The 16,579-nt window shown below is 41.7% G+C and overlaps 1 long non-coding RNA gene across 9 annotated transcripts; it reads left to right on the forward strand.

The window, feature by feature from the left end:
* The first annotated feature begins 7,883 nt into the window (after positions 1-7,883).
* Positions 7,884-13,987, forward strand: LOC123077357 (uncharacterized). Of its 9 annotated transcripts, none has more exons than XR_006436552.1 (10): positions 7,884-8,496; positions 8,653-8,709; positions 9,472-10,391; positions 10,690-10,832; positions 11,533-11,655; positions 11,747-11,847; positions 11,948-12,107; positions 12,173-12,278; positions 12,405-13,129; positions 13,335-13,987. It is a non-coding gene; the product is annotated as an uncharacterized lncRNA (long non-coding RNA). The 9 variants fall into 9 exon arrangements; XR_006436551.1 differs by having other exon boundaries at positions 7,893-8,496; positions 8,653-10,212; positions 10,344-10,391; positions 13,335-13,980; XR_006436550.1 differs by having other exon boundaries at positions 8,166-8,496; positions 8,653-9,598; positions 10,344-10,391; positions 13,335-13,978.
* Positions 13,988-16,579: the final 2,592 nt, after the last annotated feature.

Consider the following 16,579-nt stretch of genomic DNA (forward strand, 5'->3'; position numbering starts at 1 on the left):
TGCCACCCCACCGCTGCCCAGCCGGAACCTCTTCCCCGACGACGCCGTTCGCCGCAATAGCTCGACGTCCCTCATCCACCGCCCCGGATGAGAATCCGTCAGCGATCTCGTCATCTCGCCGGTTCAGTCGCCCTGTCCTCCACCTCCAAGGAGCTGCTCTAACGATCGCCTCATCTATCGCGGCTGCTCCGTCCCCACAGCGTCACCTTAACCTGCTCCACCGAAACCGCAGCATCCTTACCGACTCCTCGGACAAAGCCGAGGCCTACCCGGCACCACCAAAGAGTTTGTACACTCATCGCATAGCACCTTATCCTTAACTTGACCTCCCGGCGCCGCCGGTGCTCGATCCCGCTCCCCCATGGCGCGGCTACCTCATAGTCAGCATCGCCGGTGACATCTCCACGGTGGCTCTCCCCCAGTGCGAGGCTCCCTCGGCAGCGGCGTCCATACCAACCTGAGCTGCTGCTCTGGCTCTCGCTCGCTTTCGCCGCTACTCTGCTGTTGCTGCTATGGCTCTCGCTCGCTCATGTTATTGCTCTGCTCTTCCCCTAGCTCGTGTTGCTGCTCTGCTCTTGCTCTTGCTCGCGCTGCTCATGCTGTTACACACGGGCTGCTGCAGCTACATGAGTTGCTGCTCTGGCTCTAGTTCGCACTGCTACTCCAGCTGCTATCTGCTACTATGTTCCCTGTCGATCACCTGCTGATTTAGATCACTGCTTCTGTACTACTAGTGCTCGAGCGGCCTAAACTATACATGTGAAGTGCATCTCTGCTACCAGTGCGTTCAGTTTCGACAGTGATGTATTTTAGGCAGGTGTTTTTTGGTGATGTACATTTTACATCTACCACTTTTTGGTAATGTATTTTACATCATCTATTGGAGATGCTATTAGAATCCCACTTGAGATTAATGATGTCTGTCTTGTGCTGCTTCAGCCACGATGTCTTACGGCTCCCCGGAGCTGCTCCAACGACGGAACCATCCATCACAACAGAGCAGTACCCTGGACGCCGTATATAGACGCCTCAGATCTTCCACCACACCTTCGATAGCCACCTCTGCCGTAACTTCTTCAGCGACCAACCCAATGATGCTGAGGTCGACACGGCTACGCCAAAGAGGTTGTACACTTGTCGCATCACTTATTACTCTACATTCATGTCGATCCATTAAGGCTATTTTGGTTCAAAGGAAAAAGTAAAGGAAAAACATAGCAATAGGAAATTTTCCTATGGTACTCTACAATTCAATTATTCATGCATTTGGTTGACAGGAATGGAGCAAAACATCCACCTGGACCTACTTTTCCTATGCATGAAAACAAGACTAAGTGCATTAGTGGTGGAATAACATTCTAACTGTACACACTTTCATGCTAATTTTTTTTAAATAATACATTTTTTAATTAATTTGTATAAATATTACGCCTATATTTTTATTTTCAAAAATAATACACCATCGGCCTGCTGCAAGCTGACTGGGCCTAGTCGGCCCACCACAAGCCGATTGGCTTCCAGTCGGCCCGCAGCAAGCCGACTGGGACTATTGGTAGTAGTCCCAGTCGGCTTGCTGCGGGCCGACTGGAAGCCAATCGACCTGTGGTGGGCCAAGTAGGTGCATGTGGCTATTTTTTCTTTTCTGTTTTTGGTTTTAGTTGTTGTTTTCTATTTATTCTAGCTATTAAATGAATCTGGTTTGTGTTGAAACTTTTTGCATAAATTACTAGCAATATTAGCATGCCGCATATAAATTTTCATAATTTTTGGAAAACCACATATTTATATTTGTATTTGATAGCTCCTGGTGAATATAGATAGGGTTTAAATTTATTTATCCAAATTGGATTTTTTTTAAAATATTCAAATATTGAGGAGAATGGTTTAAACATTTTTGAGGAATTTTTTTGGCTTATGAAACAATTTGAAACAATTTTTGTGAAACAATTTGAGGAACATAAGCCAAAATGGTATTCTCAAATTGTTTCATAAGCCAAAAAATAATTTTCCTAAAATTGTTTCACAAAAATTGTTTCAAATTGTTTCATAAGCCAAAAAAGTATTCTCAAATTGTTTCACAGAAAATTTTAAACTATTCTCCTCGCTATTTTAACATCTATAAAAATAAAAAAAATCAATTTGGATAGATAAATTTAAACCCTATCTATATTCACCAGGAGCTATCTAATACAATTGTAAATATGTGGTTTTCCAAAAATTATGAAAATTTATATGTGGCTTGTTAATATTGCTAGTAATTTATGCAAAAAGTTTCAACACAAACTAGATTCATTTGATAGATAGAATAAATAGAAAACAACAACTAAAACTAAAAACAGAAAAAGAAAAATGGCCACATGCACCTAGTCGGCCCGCAGCAAGCGGACTGGAACTAATTGGTTCGCAGCAAGCCAATTAGTCCGAGTCGGCTTGCTGCGGGCCGACTGGAAGTCAATCGGCCTGCGGGGGGGGCGACTAGGGCCAGTTAGCCTGCAGCAGGCCGATGGTGTATTATTTTTAAAAATAAAAATATCGGCGTAATATTTATGCAAATTAATTTAAAAATGTATTATTTAAAAAAATTAGCCACTTTCATATGGTTTCACTTTAATTTGGTCATGTTTCTTTGCATTCCTCTGCTCTTCCAATTCCTGTGAACCAAACATCCAAGTTGACAGAAATCTCGTGTTTACAAATGCTCTATTTCCCACGTGCATTCGTATCCTATTCTGGTGTTTTTCCTATCCCTACGTTTTTAGAATTCTGCAAGCCAAAGGAGCCCTTACAGAATTACTTCGGCTACAGATAGGTGTCGAAGAAAACTTTGTGTGATTTGTCCTGCTCCTGCCGCGATGTCGTCCACCTCACCTGAGCTACTTCATTGACAGAAGCATCCACCCTACCAGACATCACGACTCCCGACCGTCTTTCGCCGCCTCAGATCTCCTTCCCTGTCGCCGGCACCCACTGCAACTGCATCATTATGATCGACTCAGCAGATGAACCTGAGGAGTACACAGGTCCACAAGAGAGGTCGCACTCTTTTGTTTTCTGCTTATGTTATGAATTCCTTAATATTACCTACTGATTTATCGTCCTGTTCACCTCTTAGACTCCAAATCAGGTCCGAATTAATGTTCAAATTTGATTTTTTAAATGCTTGTGGGGCACATATCGAGGCAGCAATGAATAATATATATGTCTATTATCTGGTTAACCTAGGGTATGTCTATGTTGTTCATCTTGGGTGGGAAACAAACAGTAAAGTAATCATCATCTGTCTTTTTATTAAAGTAAAGCTATCATCAGCCTGCTATCATTATTTTTGGATCTATCCACTGGTTGTTACCATCACTCTATATTCTGCATGCTCTCCTTACATAATCTCACTATATTTTTTCATATGCATGTTAGATATTGTACACAGTCATGTTGAACATGTAGAGAAAAAGAGAAGAGTTTTGCGCGGTAATACAATGTCATGCAGACATCACTCCATGGTGGGTGCTCCAGATTGTAATCCAGAGGAAGATAACTGTTCTGAGGCGGATTCAGAAGGAGCTGGCCACTCCTATTTACCACCCGAGGTGTTTTCTCTAACTTAGCATGATGATGTTGGTCATATCATGCATATGTTGCCTTGCAGTGCCTACTTTTGACATCATATATGTCATCTGCTTAGTTTAGACATGTTCTATAATGCCACATGTTTAGTTTCTATATCATATATGTGAATTATGCAATCTCATCTCTTTTAGCCAGCCATAATATATGTGAAATATGCAATGCCATCCTGTTTAACCAGGCAACATATATTTGAATTATATCTTGCCAATCCTTTTCTTCATTACATATCCATTTGTCGACAATGTTTGTACATTCAACTACTCTTCCTGTGAATCAGCCATTTGAGTGGGTGATGGAAAATCTGGAGTGAAAAAAAGGTCTTCAGGGCAGAAAGTGCAACCTGTCGAAGCAGATCTCTTGATGGGTCCCGATAGCTCCTCAGAGATGGATTCAGAGACAGATGACCAGTCCTATTCCCCCACCGAGGTGTATGCTCTAACTTGGCATGGTCATACTGCTCATATCATGCATATGGTGTGTTGCATTGCATTGTTTAGACATCATATACACAATATTCAACACCATGTTCTTAGTGCAGACATCATATATGTGAATGCCCTCTGCCTAGTATATAAATCACACATGTGAATTATATCATGCGATCCTGATTACTTAGATAACATGTATGTGAATTATGTCATGCGAACCTGTTTACTAAAGACATCATATAATTATCTTATTCCATCTTGTTTAGTTAGTCATCATATCTTTGAAGTATGTCATGCTATGCTATCCAGTTTAGATAGACATCATATATGTGAAATTATGTCATGCTATCCTTTTTAGTTAAACAATATACATGTGAACTATTTCATGCCCTTTTTTCCACACTATCTATTGCATCTGTCTCTCATACAAGGTTTGTACATTCAACTATTTTTCTTGTTTATCGGCCATTTGAATTGGAGGGGTGATGGCAGTTTCTAGCGAAGTAAAAACACGGTCTTCAAATAAAATAGTGCTACCTCTTGGTGGAGATAGCACCCCGGTTGTACATGCACGAGGACCAGCCCTACCACACATAACCCAGACTCTCGCAGATTTTACCCCTACTCCGATGGATAGAGAACCAGCTTCACCCAATCTAACCCCAACCACAACAGATAGTAACCCAGTTCCAGTTGACACAACACCATCTCCAGCACAGAGCTCCCAAACAAGAGCAGTTAGTATGGTAGCTCCAGTGCCCAAAGCACTTGTACTACCACGGCGAACCACAACTCCTCCAGTTAGTACACCTATTCCTGTGGACGAAGCACAACCACCATTCGTAGTTTAGCATCTATTGCATTTGATGTTGTTAAATCCTATGTGTGTATCTTCCCATCATGGAAATATTATACTGAAGATGAAGGGAAAATCCAGTAGCATGTGTTCGTCCAGGAGTTATGTGTAAGTAATGTTATTCATGGCAAATACTTTGCTTTGTCCCATACATTCTACCTCCATGCTGGTTATAATACAGCAAATGTTCCCATTTTTCTCTATAGAGAAGGACCGATTTGGAAACTCGGGACGAGGTAACCTATGCTAATACCTCTGCTATCTTCAAGAATGCTTGGTGGTAGTATCATAATTACTTGAAGAAAACGTACTTCACTAGCAAAGAAACTCATCAAATTCCCTTACTTTCTCCTGAGACACATTTACGGTACGATGACTGGGAACGCCTTGTTCTGTACTGGTCCCGAACCAAGAATGTGGTAAGGTCTATGAGCTCATTTTTTATTTTCAAGTACTATATGCATGTGTCTTACTATACTCTATTTGTGTAGAACAAGTGCTTAAACCTGAAGAAGAACTGTTCTCATTTAAGATTCCATTGCTATGGTGCATACTTCTTTGCTCTTGTATCACTGTATTTACTCATACAAACTTATTTTTAAATTGAAGGATCCAATCGAAACTCCAATGGCACAACAGGTATGTTTAAACATGTTTCTTTAACAGGTTTTCTCTTCTAAATTGCTCTGTTGATTTCTGTTTCAATTGTGTATACAGTTGACTTCTCATATCATGCACATTACTATCATCACAACAGAGCCAATGGTGTTGTTGTACATGTATACCCGTGTTACCCATCTAAAATCTTGTTATGCCATGTAGTTTCCCACACTTGTATTCTTTCAATGCTGCTTTGTCTTGAACTGATATGATTTGAACCGTGTCTCTATTATGATTTCGCAAGACAATGCACTGACCATAGGACATAGATATATGTTTGTTTGATGCTTTTATTATGTACTTACTACTTGGCAATAAAAGACTTGGTAGTTTTCCACCTTACTACTGAACTGGTTCACCTAAATGAGTTTCATATACTACATGCTAAACATGTTATGTGTTTGCTTGTTTCTTCTTTTAGAATGCTGACAAAATATTTGGGAAGAATACCTTATTAAGCAATGGTAAAGGAAGCAATGCAGATAAGGTTCAGGATAGTGAGACATCCTTGTTGGTCTCCAACAAAACTGATAAAATAGCTAAGGAAAACTATCTTGAAGATAGTGAGACAACCCCAAAGTCCTGTCTTGATGTAGTGTTCGAGTTACTGGCCACTACCGTTGGCACAAGCTCTTCGAACTCACTGTCTGAATCAGTTCGGTTTCTTGAGTCTCAACTACAAACTGAAAGACATCGATCAGCTGTGTTGCGACAAGAAGTCGATGGACTGAGGAAGTCCCAGGAGAATTCAAATGCATACTTTCTGGTGCAACAACAAGCGTTGGAGGATTTTAGCGCCAAACAGGAGAAAGCTAATAAGCTTGCTAAGCCTATTGACAGCATGGTGGATACCCAGGATAACGTTTCTTGAGCCCTTGTGAAGTTGTTTCAGTTATGAACTTGTTTTACGGCCGCTCGTTTATTTGCACTGGTGGCCAATTTAGATGCCCGACGTATGTAATATGCTGCTTTGTTCCCTATATTTGCACCGGTGGCGAACTTCAATGCCCAGTGGATGTAATATGTGTAATCTCTACTCCTAATGTCTCAGTTGGTAGTCTCCGTTCCACGGTTAATTTTCGTCCCACCTTCACTGGGTTTTTTCATCCTTCCTCCCACCTCCCAGCGATCTCCCACACCCCCACCTCACCCGCACGCAACAAAAAAACCCGCACGCAGCAAAAAAAACCACTCGTGCGATCCCGATCCCCTCCCCTCGTGCGATCACGTACTCCCGAACCCCTCGCACGATCCTGATCTGTTGCCCTCTGTCAGCTTTGTAACCACCGCCGCCGCCTCTGCGGACGACCTGATGGACAAACCGCAGTCAGAACTCGTGCGTCCGCCCTCTTTCAAGTTCCTCGCCGCCGCTGCCGACCTCACTGACAAACCGCCGTGGGATCTCATGCGAGGCCCGATCTCCTGCGTGATAGATCTATTTGTTGGCCCGTGGCAACCCTCCACCTGCAGCTGCCGCCCACGCCCGCACCACGCACCACAGCCCCCTCCGCAGGTTCTCATCGTCGCCACCGATTTCTCGTTCTGTCGTGCTAGGTTGAGTGCCGGCCGAAGCGGGTCGGCCACAAAGATGGCCGTGTGCGTCGTCGACCTTGGGCTGAGATGGGGAGGGGAGGTCGAGATGAAGAGAGGAGGGAGAGGGAGACGGCGCGAAAATATTCGATAGAGCATCTGCACCCCGGTCCGGTTATCTCAGCCGTTTGTTTTCTTAGGGATCCGCGTCATTCACAGGGGCAAAACAAAGTCACGGGCACGTTTTGGTCCTAACCTTGTTGGGATGTACAGGCCTATGCCTGTGATCAGTCTACGTTTGGAGTATATGGAACTGTTCAGCCCATAGCTGTTCACACCGCATGCAGTACAAGAAGACAACCGCATCAGACAATTTTCTTGGAACCCATGGAGAGTCACTGTAGTACACACGCGTGCACTTCTTGCCTCCTGCTATTTCCATTGCTTCTGTTTTATAAAAATGAGGAACAGCGTAGACGGCCTGCCCAATTTTCGGTTGCTCGTGTTAGGAACTGTAACAGTGAAAATGAGAGTGAGAGAGAGAGATGCATCATGCATGCAAAAGCTGGGAGAGAGAGAGTATCCATGAGCTCCAACTAGAGCTGGCTAGCTCGGTCTTCTCTCTCTTCCCTCACTTTGCATGAGCCTCCATCTTGTATTCATGGCTGACGAGCTCCCAAATCATGAGAATGAGAGATGCATGCAAAGATTTGTGTTCTCTCCATCTATTGAGCAAAGATTGGGGGAGAGAGAGAGAGAGAGAGAGAGAGAGAGAATCCATGAGCTCCAACTAGAGCTGGCTAGCTCGGTCTTCTCTCTCTTCCTTCACTTGCATGAACTCCATCTTGTATTCATGGCGGACGAGTGCTGAACTCATGAGAATGAGAGAGATGCATGCAAAGATTTGTGCTCTCCATCCATTGAGCGATAAGACAGAGAACAGCAGGGTGGTGTGTACAGAGCGTCGCCATTAGCAGTCACGGGTGCGCGTCTGTATGCTGGGGCGCTGTAAGACAAGATTCCGCAGAACCTACTGCAGAACAGTACCCTATGACGCCAATGACCTTAACAGCTACCTGCCACGGGAATGGATACACTAAAACTGGAATCTGTGACAGGCATCTCGAGGTACAGCGTCATAACTCAACGGCAAGGATAACGCGGCCGGGGTGCAGGTGCTCAAAAAATCCGCATCCGGAGACGGCGAGCCCATGGAGAAGCGCAACCAAGAGCCGTCCCTGTCGTCGTCCTTGGGCTGAGAAGGGGAGGGGAGGACGAGATGAAGAGAGGAGGGAGAGTGAGACAGCGAGCCCATGGAGAAGCGCAACCGGGAGAAAATCTGCCCGTCAGCGGTACGAAGGCGACAGCCCTCTCCACCTCCGTGCGGCCACCCAGGTATGCAGTGCATTGCTCTATTCCAAGGCGCGTGCCTGTCTTATTTGATATTGTGTGTGCGTGCCTGTCTAAATTGTTGTTGTGTATGATTTGCTCCGTCACTGCGCATTCCTACTATCCTAACGATGGCTGCCAAAACGTTTGTTGTTCGTTCAGGTTCTTTCAATACTGCACCTGCTTCCTCTTCCTCTGCTTCGAATCGATCTTTAGTAGGTACGAACCATGGTCTTGAAGCTCATGCATGTTCACTGTTTTCTGTAGAATACACGGATAATTAAAACCTATACGGGAGACGGACATTCTTCTTCCACTTCTCTACATCATGCTACCCACCGGGCGTGGATATTCACCTCCACCAATTTCGTTGATCCTATGTGCTACTTCAGTTTATTAGCTACGTTTATACACTATTCTTAAAGGCCTAAGCCCAAATCGCATGTTAATTCCCTGCGCAATTTTTGTTATCCTAATACACCTTGGCAAAAAAAATTGGCACTCAGGATCGAACTCACAGTACTTAACTTTATACCTTCAATGCTTTTAACTGGGTGTGTGATTCTTTTGTTACTAAATAAGATTAGCTTCTCCCTATGCATCTGTTGTTTGTTTGATAATTTATTGGGCATATTTTCAACTGGAAGACACAAAGGAGGTGGCGTAGTGGCATGGAGATCCTGGTGTTGAGTGTCTTGTTTGTCTGGCTACTGTTCTGAATAGATGGTAACACTAATTATTGAGGCTAAATGATACTGTTATACCGCTTTCTTGGCCTAAATATTATTTAGTAAACATCTTTGTTCCATATCCTATTAATATGCGTGCATCTTCTCAATTTATTCCCATTGGTGCAATGCCTATTTGATTTTATTATTAGCTATTATGGGAAAGTTAGTACTAAGTACTGCCCTTGAGCAAGCGCTTTCTATTTATTTGATTCAGTTAACGAATTCAGTTTTCCGTGGTCGATGAATACAGTAGGAGCCTGGGATCTTTTAACCACAGAGATGCTTAATTAGTAATCAAAAAATGCATCATTTCTTTGTTGGAATTCTATTGGTTCGGCCGTCGACACGTCTCTCTTCAAGGCAAGGTCAGGTCTAAGGTGAGCTCATCATATTTTCTTTCTTCAATCTCGGGTGAAGATATATTTCCTGTGCACTAAGATCCATTTTTTGTGTGAATGAGGAGGCCAGACAGCATTTTACGAACCGTTTATGCCTCTGAACCGGACCATACCGTGGGTGATTGACGATTGTCTTAGTGTGCATAGCTATATTCTTGGGTGCATGTTAGATCTAATAATTTTGACAATCTGTTAGGTGACAGACGAAAGATTTGCTGATACGTTTGCATTTATCGAGTTCGGTGCAGAAGGCATTATTATATCTTCAGATGCTACATTTATGTTTTTCAGCAGTTAATTGATGGTTTGATACATATGGCACATTTAATATAGCGGGTGCTAGAGCTGCACTTAACCTTGGTAGCACAATGCTTGGGTTCTACCCTGTTAGAGTCTTGCCTTCAAAGACAACTATCTTACCTGTGAATCCAGAAATTCTTCCGGTGGTAGGTTGTTTGATGTTTCACCTTCTGCCAGCTCCATTCTACTTATCCACAATACCAACAACAATATCCTATTGTTCCTGGCCCGTAGATGGGGGATTAGAAAGAAATGGTCCTATAAACGGTTTATTGTAAAATATGGATAAGAAGGTACACACTCGTGTTCTACTTCGACATCGTATTGTCTTTCACTTGCTCATTTTCTCATCATACCTTTTTTTATTTCAAGACACCGCAATCAAATCAGATGTTTAATTACAATTTACCTGTTTTCTCTGCAGGTTACTCAATTAGATGTAAAGAGTTTCTTTGAAGAACTTTGTGGTGAGGTGAGTTATGGCGCATATCCAATCATCGTGCCGCATAGCTTCTAAATAAGTATCTGTCTCATGGTGTAAAAAGTCCATAACTTTTGTGAGACTAACTCTAAGACAAACATATGTGATAGTTCAAGTGAGACATGATTTAGCTCAAGTTTTGTTCATCTCTAAGATTAGAAAACAAATTAAATGTCAATCATGTCTTTGGTCAGGCTCCTTTGTAAATACTAACATATCTGATCATTTTATTTCATGTTTTCTTTTTTTTACTTGTCATCATGAGAGTTTCCCATCTTTTGGAATGTAGGTTTACTAATTTTGGCTCAAGGGAGACACATTTTTGGCTGGCACGACATTGAATTCTCCGGTAAGAACCTCCACGGGTGTTGAGAGATGGTGGGTGATACAGCGATAGGTGGCACTGGGGTCCAGTTGTGATCGTATCTGCTGGTACGTTCATCATCATCATTCCATAATTTCTTTGCACCAAGACGTGGATCTTAATGGCTTACTGACATCCTAATTTTCCTTCATGGTGGTTTGAGTTTGTTGCCTGCGCTTATTACTAGGAAATGAAGCTCTCAGCCTGGTTCTAACAAACTTAACTGGACTTTTGCACAGGCAATAAATAAATACAATGTGTATTAAGATGTTAAGAGTCCTTCTACTGATATTTTATTTAGTTCTTCTTCTTCAATGACACATTAATTAAGTTTCAAAGTTAAATGTCATTTTTAGTAAATTGTTGTGTGGTACATTCTTTAGGTAGTTGATTACGTTGTCTGAATCTTTGTAGCTGTTGCCTATAGCTTATGGCTATGGTCCTCCAGCCGAGTTATCTCTGGCTGTAGAATCAGCAAAGAAAGGACCCACTGTTGGTCTCATTGGCCCTGATCTTCCATTCACAAACAATTAATGTGTATGGGAGCACGAATTCAAAGTAGCACATTTTCACAGCCGTGAAATGCAACAGCATGTTTGGATAGCTGACCAAAACGAATCTCACTGAAAAACTAAAATATTTAAGTAACACTATATGCTCCTCTCCTTATCAATATGAGGAAAACTGAACAAAGTACCTTGCATGAGTTGTAAATAAATAATTCTGAATTTATCAATAAGGAACGTGACATTTGCATGTGTTCAATAGGCTATGCTGATTGCCCTGGTGAATGACAATGATATCTTTGGGGAAGCTTCAGAAAGTACATCAACTTCTGCAACATCTGTACCTACTGCAGATCTTACGAGTATTGATCAGCTTCTCAAAACAGTATGTCCTTGTCAGAATCATTATTTAGCATGTGAAGTCATTTTTGTTCTTTGTTCTACACAGTATAATCATTATTTTGTGTTTGCGCTAGAGTGGTGGAGTTAATGAGCCAGGATGAAGTTCGAGAAGTTGCATTATACCATGTAAATATTAAGGTTCCACTTTAATGAGCTGTGGAAGACAAGTGCACCGGTAAGTGTTCGAAATTTTAAGTGTGTTGGTGGAAGTGGAAGGGGGATTGTGAGTAGGATCTGTCATTAACAGAGGTGGTGAACTTGGATTGGTCATGCAGACATAGCTGTTGGAGACATAAGAAGATGATGAAGAGCGATTTATGGGTAAAAAATATAGTGAATAGATTTGCACGTGAAGTCAAGTGTATGCCCAGACTCGAGCAGGTTCGCTGTTATTGTTGTTCTTGTGTGTCAAGGCTTTTGGCTGCAGACTTGCAGGTATACATACGAGTCCATGCTTAATTTTTGTTACGTTTCTTACTTACAACTGTTATTTCTAGCAGAAGGGGCAGCTGGGGCATGGGGACACTCTTGCGTAACCTCCAGCTGTCGTTTCTAAACTATGAAGAGAATCGTATGCACTGCCCTTCATTTTAATTGTGTAAACAGGTGTGTATGGTATTGCTAAATCCATGAACATATAGCATCCAACATACTTGAACTTAATAGTCTAACAACATTACATGTTTTCTCGACATGTTTCCAAATGCTAATTAGAAGTTGTCAGTTCTGCAGATACAACATAATTGCAGCAGCTGTTGGAAGAAATCACACGGTGGTTGTAACTAGCGAAGGGGAAAGTGATTTTCATTTGGTGACAACATGCATGGGCGGGAGGGGTTCACTAAGGAGTGGTCGACTCCCTTGCCTGTTGCATTTTTTTCTTTATGGTTGATAGATGACACAACTAGAAGTGCAGTAAATACGACTTATATTGTCACCTGTTCTTACAACCTACCTGTTTGGGTGATAATGAAACCAATAAAAATATGGCGGCCATTAGTCAGTGTTTCACAAGTCATGTATAGATCTTTTAGTTTTGTGGCCTACACGCTTATGTGTAATATTTATCTGTTGATAATCATCTTTGTCATATATTGCTAAGGACATGAAAAATGATGTGTTTCAAAAACCATGAAGAGCATTAGTTTGGGTGTTTTAAAAATCTTGTTAGTCACAATCTTATGACTGTTTTAGACGGAAAAAATCAATTGACAAATCTAATGACTTCGTTTATGCTATACAGGTGAGTGATAAGCTTGATCATCGGAGCTTGTGAAACCGTGTGAGATTTTGAATCCCCACAACAAGCCCGAGAGGCTGGCACTAATCACGAGGATGGGGGCTGAGAAGATGCATGACAAGCTCCCCCATATGATCAGAGTTGTGCGTTAAGCAGGGCTGATTGTCACCTGGGTCAGCGATCCCATGCACCGGAACACCATCAGCGCATCTTGCAGGTTCAAGACAGGACCATTCGATGCAATCCGAATAAGCATGATAACTTTTTGCATAATTCGACACAGAACAACCTACCTATATCTGATTTTTCACGTCAGTTGTTACCGAACCCCATGCCATTTAGACATCCAATAGCATTGTTTGGACTTGTCAACTTTGGCATTGCATGGTTCTGAATTTTCACTGTTTCTTATGGTTGTGCAGGCTGAGGCTTTGTTTTATGTCCATGAGTGAGAGGGAGCTACCCTGGAAGGGTTCACCTAGAAATGACATGGCAGAACGTTACAGAGTGCATTGGTGAATCCAACACAATGACCTGAAATGATCTCATTTCCCGCTACCACACACATTGCGACCCCAGGCTGAATGTGTCACAGTCGCTCGAGCTGACCTTCACCATTTTCGATAGGCTAAGGAAGAAGGACATGGAATAACCTCATATCTAGGGTACAAGCTTAAGATATCTATCTTATGTTTCTTCCCCGCAAAACTCTCTTCTGCTGCTAGAGGACATAATTTTACATTCTTTAGTTTTTTTAGTAGTATAGGTGGCGTTTGATTTTGGAAATACCGAGAAAAAATCTCCCTCAAATAATAGGATATAGTTGTTTTGTTGCATTACCAATTGTGCTTAGTTCAATTTCTTTCGTGTTCATCCTTTCTTTGATGCAGATAGTGTGAGGGAGATTACAGGAGACCTGACAATAGATTACTCATTCGGTATCTGCTGAGATTGTACATAATGTTTATTGATTAAATTTGGAAATGTAATATGAGAAGTAAGGGCATCTATAGTGCTTCCCTGAATTTTAAGTCCTCAAAAGACACTCCAAGTTCAACTCAAATTTTTAGGAGTTAAAGGTTATTGCAACCAGCCCTATGAAGGAAATATGCCCTGGAGGCAATAATAAAGTATTATATATTTCCTTATATCATGATAAATGTTTATTATTCATGCTAGAATTGTATTAACCGGAAACATAATACATGTGTGAATACATAGACAAACAGTGTGTCACTAGTATGCCTCTAATTGACTAGCTCGTTAATCAAAGATGGTTATGTTTCCTAGCCATAGACATGAGTTGTCATTTGATTAACGGGATCACCTCATTAGGAGAATGACGTGATTGACTTGACCCATTCCGTTAGCTTAGCACCCGATCGTTTAGTATGTTGCTATTGCTTTCTTCATGACTTATACATGTTCCTATGACTATGAGATTATGCAACTCCCGTTTACCGGAGGAACACTTTGTGTGCTACCAAACGTCACAACGTAAATGGGTGATTATAAAGGTGCTCTACAGGTGTCTCCAAAGGTACTTGTTGGGTTGGCGTATTTCAAGATTAGGATTTGTCACTCCGATTGTTGGAGAGGTATCTCTGGGCCCACTCGGTAATGCACATCACTATAAGCCTTGCAAGCATTGTGACTAATGAGTTAGTTGCGGGATGATGTATTACGGAACGAGTAAAGAGACTTGCCAGTAACGAGATTGAACTAGGTATCGAGATACCGACGATCGAATCTCGGGCAAGTAACATACCGATGACAAAGGGAACAACGTATGTGTAGTAACTCGAAACGGGAGTTGCAGAATAAACAGAGACTAGTAAAAGGAGAGGTGACGATGTGTGTTGGAAGTAGTTCCAAGATTGATATGATCATCATCGCACACTCCCTATACTTTCGGGATTAGTGTTGAAACTAAATAAGTTTTATTTGGTGTTTACGTTGAGCATGAATATGATTTGATCATGTTTATTGCAATACGGTTATTCATTTAAGTTAGAGAACAATTGTTGTTCTGTTTACATGAATAAAACCTTCTATGGTCATACACACCAACGAAAATGGTTTGTTGGATCTCGATCGTAGTGATACACATAATCATAATATTGAAGCCAAAAGATGCAAAGTTAATAATGATAGTGCAACTTATTTGTGGCACTGCCGTTTAGGTCATATTGGTGTAAAGCGCATGAAGAAACTCCATACTGATGGGACTTTGGAATCACTTGATTATGAATCACTTGATGCTTGCGAACCATGCCTCAAGGGCAAGATGACTAAAACGCCGTTCTCCAGAACTATGGAGAGAGCAACAGATTTGTTGGAAGTCATACATACAGATGTATGTGGTCCAATGAATATTGAGGCTCGTGGCGGATATCGTTATTTTCTCACCTTCACAGATGATTTGAGCAGATATGGGTATATCTACTTGATGAAACATAAGTCTGAAACATTTGAAAAGTTCAAAGAATTTCAGAGTGAAGTGGAAAATCATCGTGACAAGAAAATAAAGTTTCTATGATCTGATCGCGGAGACAAATATTTGAGTTACGAGTTTGGTCTTCAGTTAAAACAATGTGGAATAGTTTCACAAATTTATGCCACCTGGAACACCACAGCATAATGGTGTGTCCGAACGTCATAACCGTACTTTATTGGATATAGTGCAATCTATGATGTCTCTTACCAATTTACCACTATCGTTTTGGGGTTATGCATTAGAGACAGCTACATTCACGTTGAATAGGGCACCATCAAAATCCGTTGAGACGACGCCTTATGAACTGTGGTTTGGCAAGAAACCAAAGTTGTCGTTTCTTGAAGTTTGGGGTTGCGATGCTTTGGTGAAAAAGTTTCATCCTGATAAGCTCAAACCCAAATCGGAGAAATGCGTCTTCATAGGATACCCAAAGGAGACAGTTGGGTACACCTTCTATCACAGGTCCGAAGGCAAGACATTCGTTGCTTAGTATGGATCCTTTCTAGAGAAGGAGTTTCTCTCGAAAGAAGCGCGTGGGAGGAAAGTAGAACTTGATGAGGTAACTGTACCTGCTCCCTTATTGGAAAGTAGTTCATCACAGAAATCTGTTCCTGTGACTCCTACACCAATTAGTGAGGAAGTTAATGATGATGATCATGTAAACTTCAGATCAAGTTACTACCAAACCTCGTAGGTAAACCAGAGTAAGATCCGCACCAGAGTGGTACGGTAATCCTGTTCTGGAGGTCATGTTATTTGACCATGACGAACCTACGAACTATGAGGAGGCGATGATGAGCCCAGATTCCGCAAAATGGCTTGAGGCCATGAAATCTGAGATGATATCCATGTATAAGAACAAAGTATGGACTTTGATTGACTTGCCCAATGATCGGTGAGTCATTGAGATTAAATGGATCTTCAAGAAGAAGACGGACGCTGATAGTAGTGTCACTATCTACAAAGCTAGAATTGTCGCAAAAAGGTTTTCAACAAGTTCAAGATGTTGACTACGATGAGAGTTTCTCACTCGTATCTATGCTTAAGTCTGTCTGAATCATGTTAGCAATTGCCGCATTTTATGAAATATGGCAAATGGATAAACAAAACTGCATTCCTTAATGGATTTATTAAAGAAGAGTTGTATATGATGCAACCAGGAGGTTTTGT

This window comes from Triticum aestivum, chromosome 3D, assembly GCF_018294505.1.
Source record: "Triticum aestivum cultivar Chinese Spring chromosome 3D, IWGSC CS RefSeq v2.1, whole genome shotgun sequence".
Lineage (NCBI taxonomy): Eukaryota > Viridiplantae > Streptophyta > Magnoliopsida > Poales > Poaceae > Triticum > Triticum aestivum.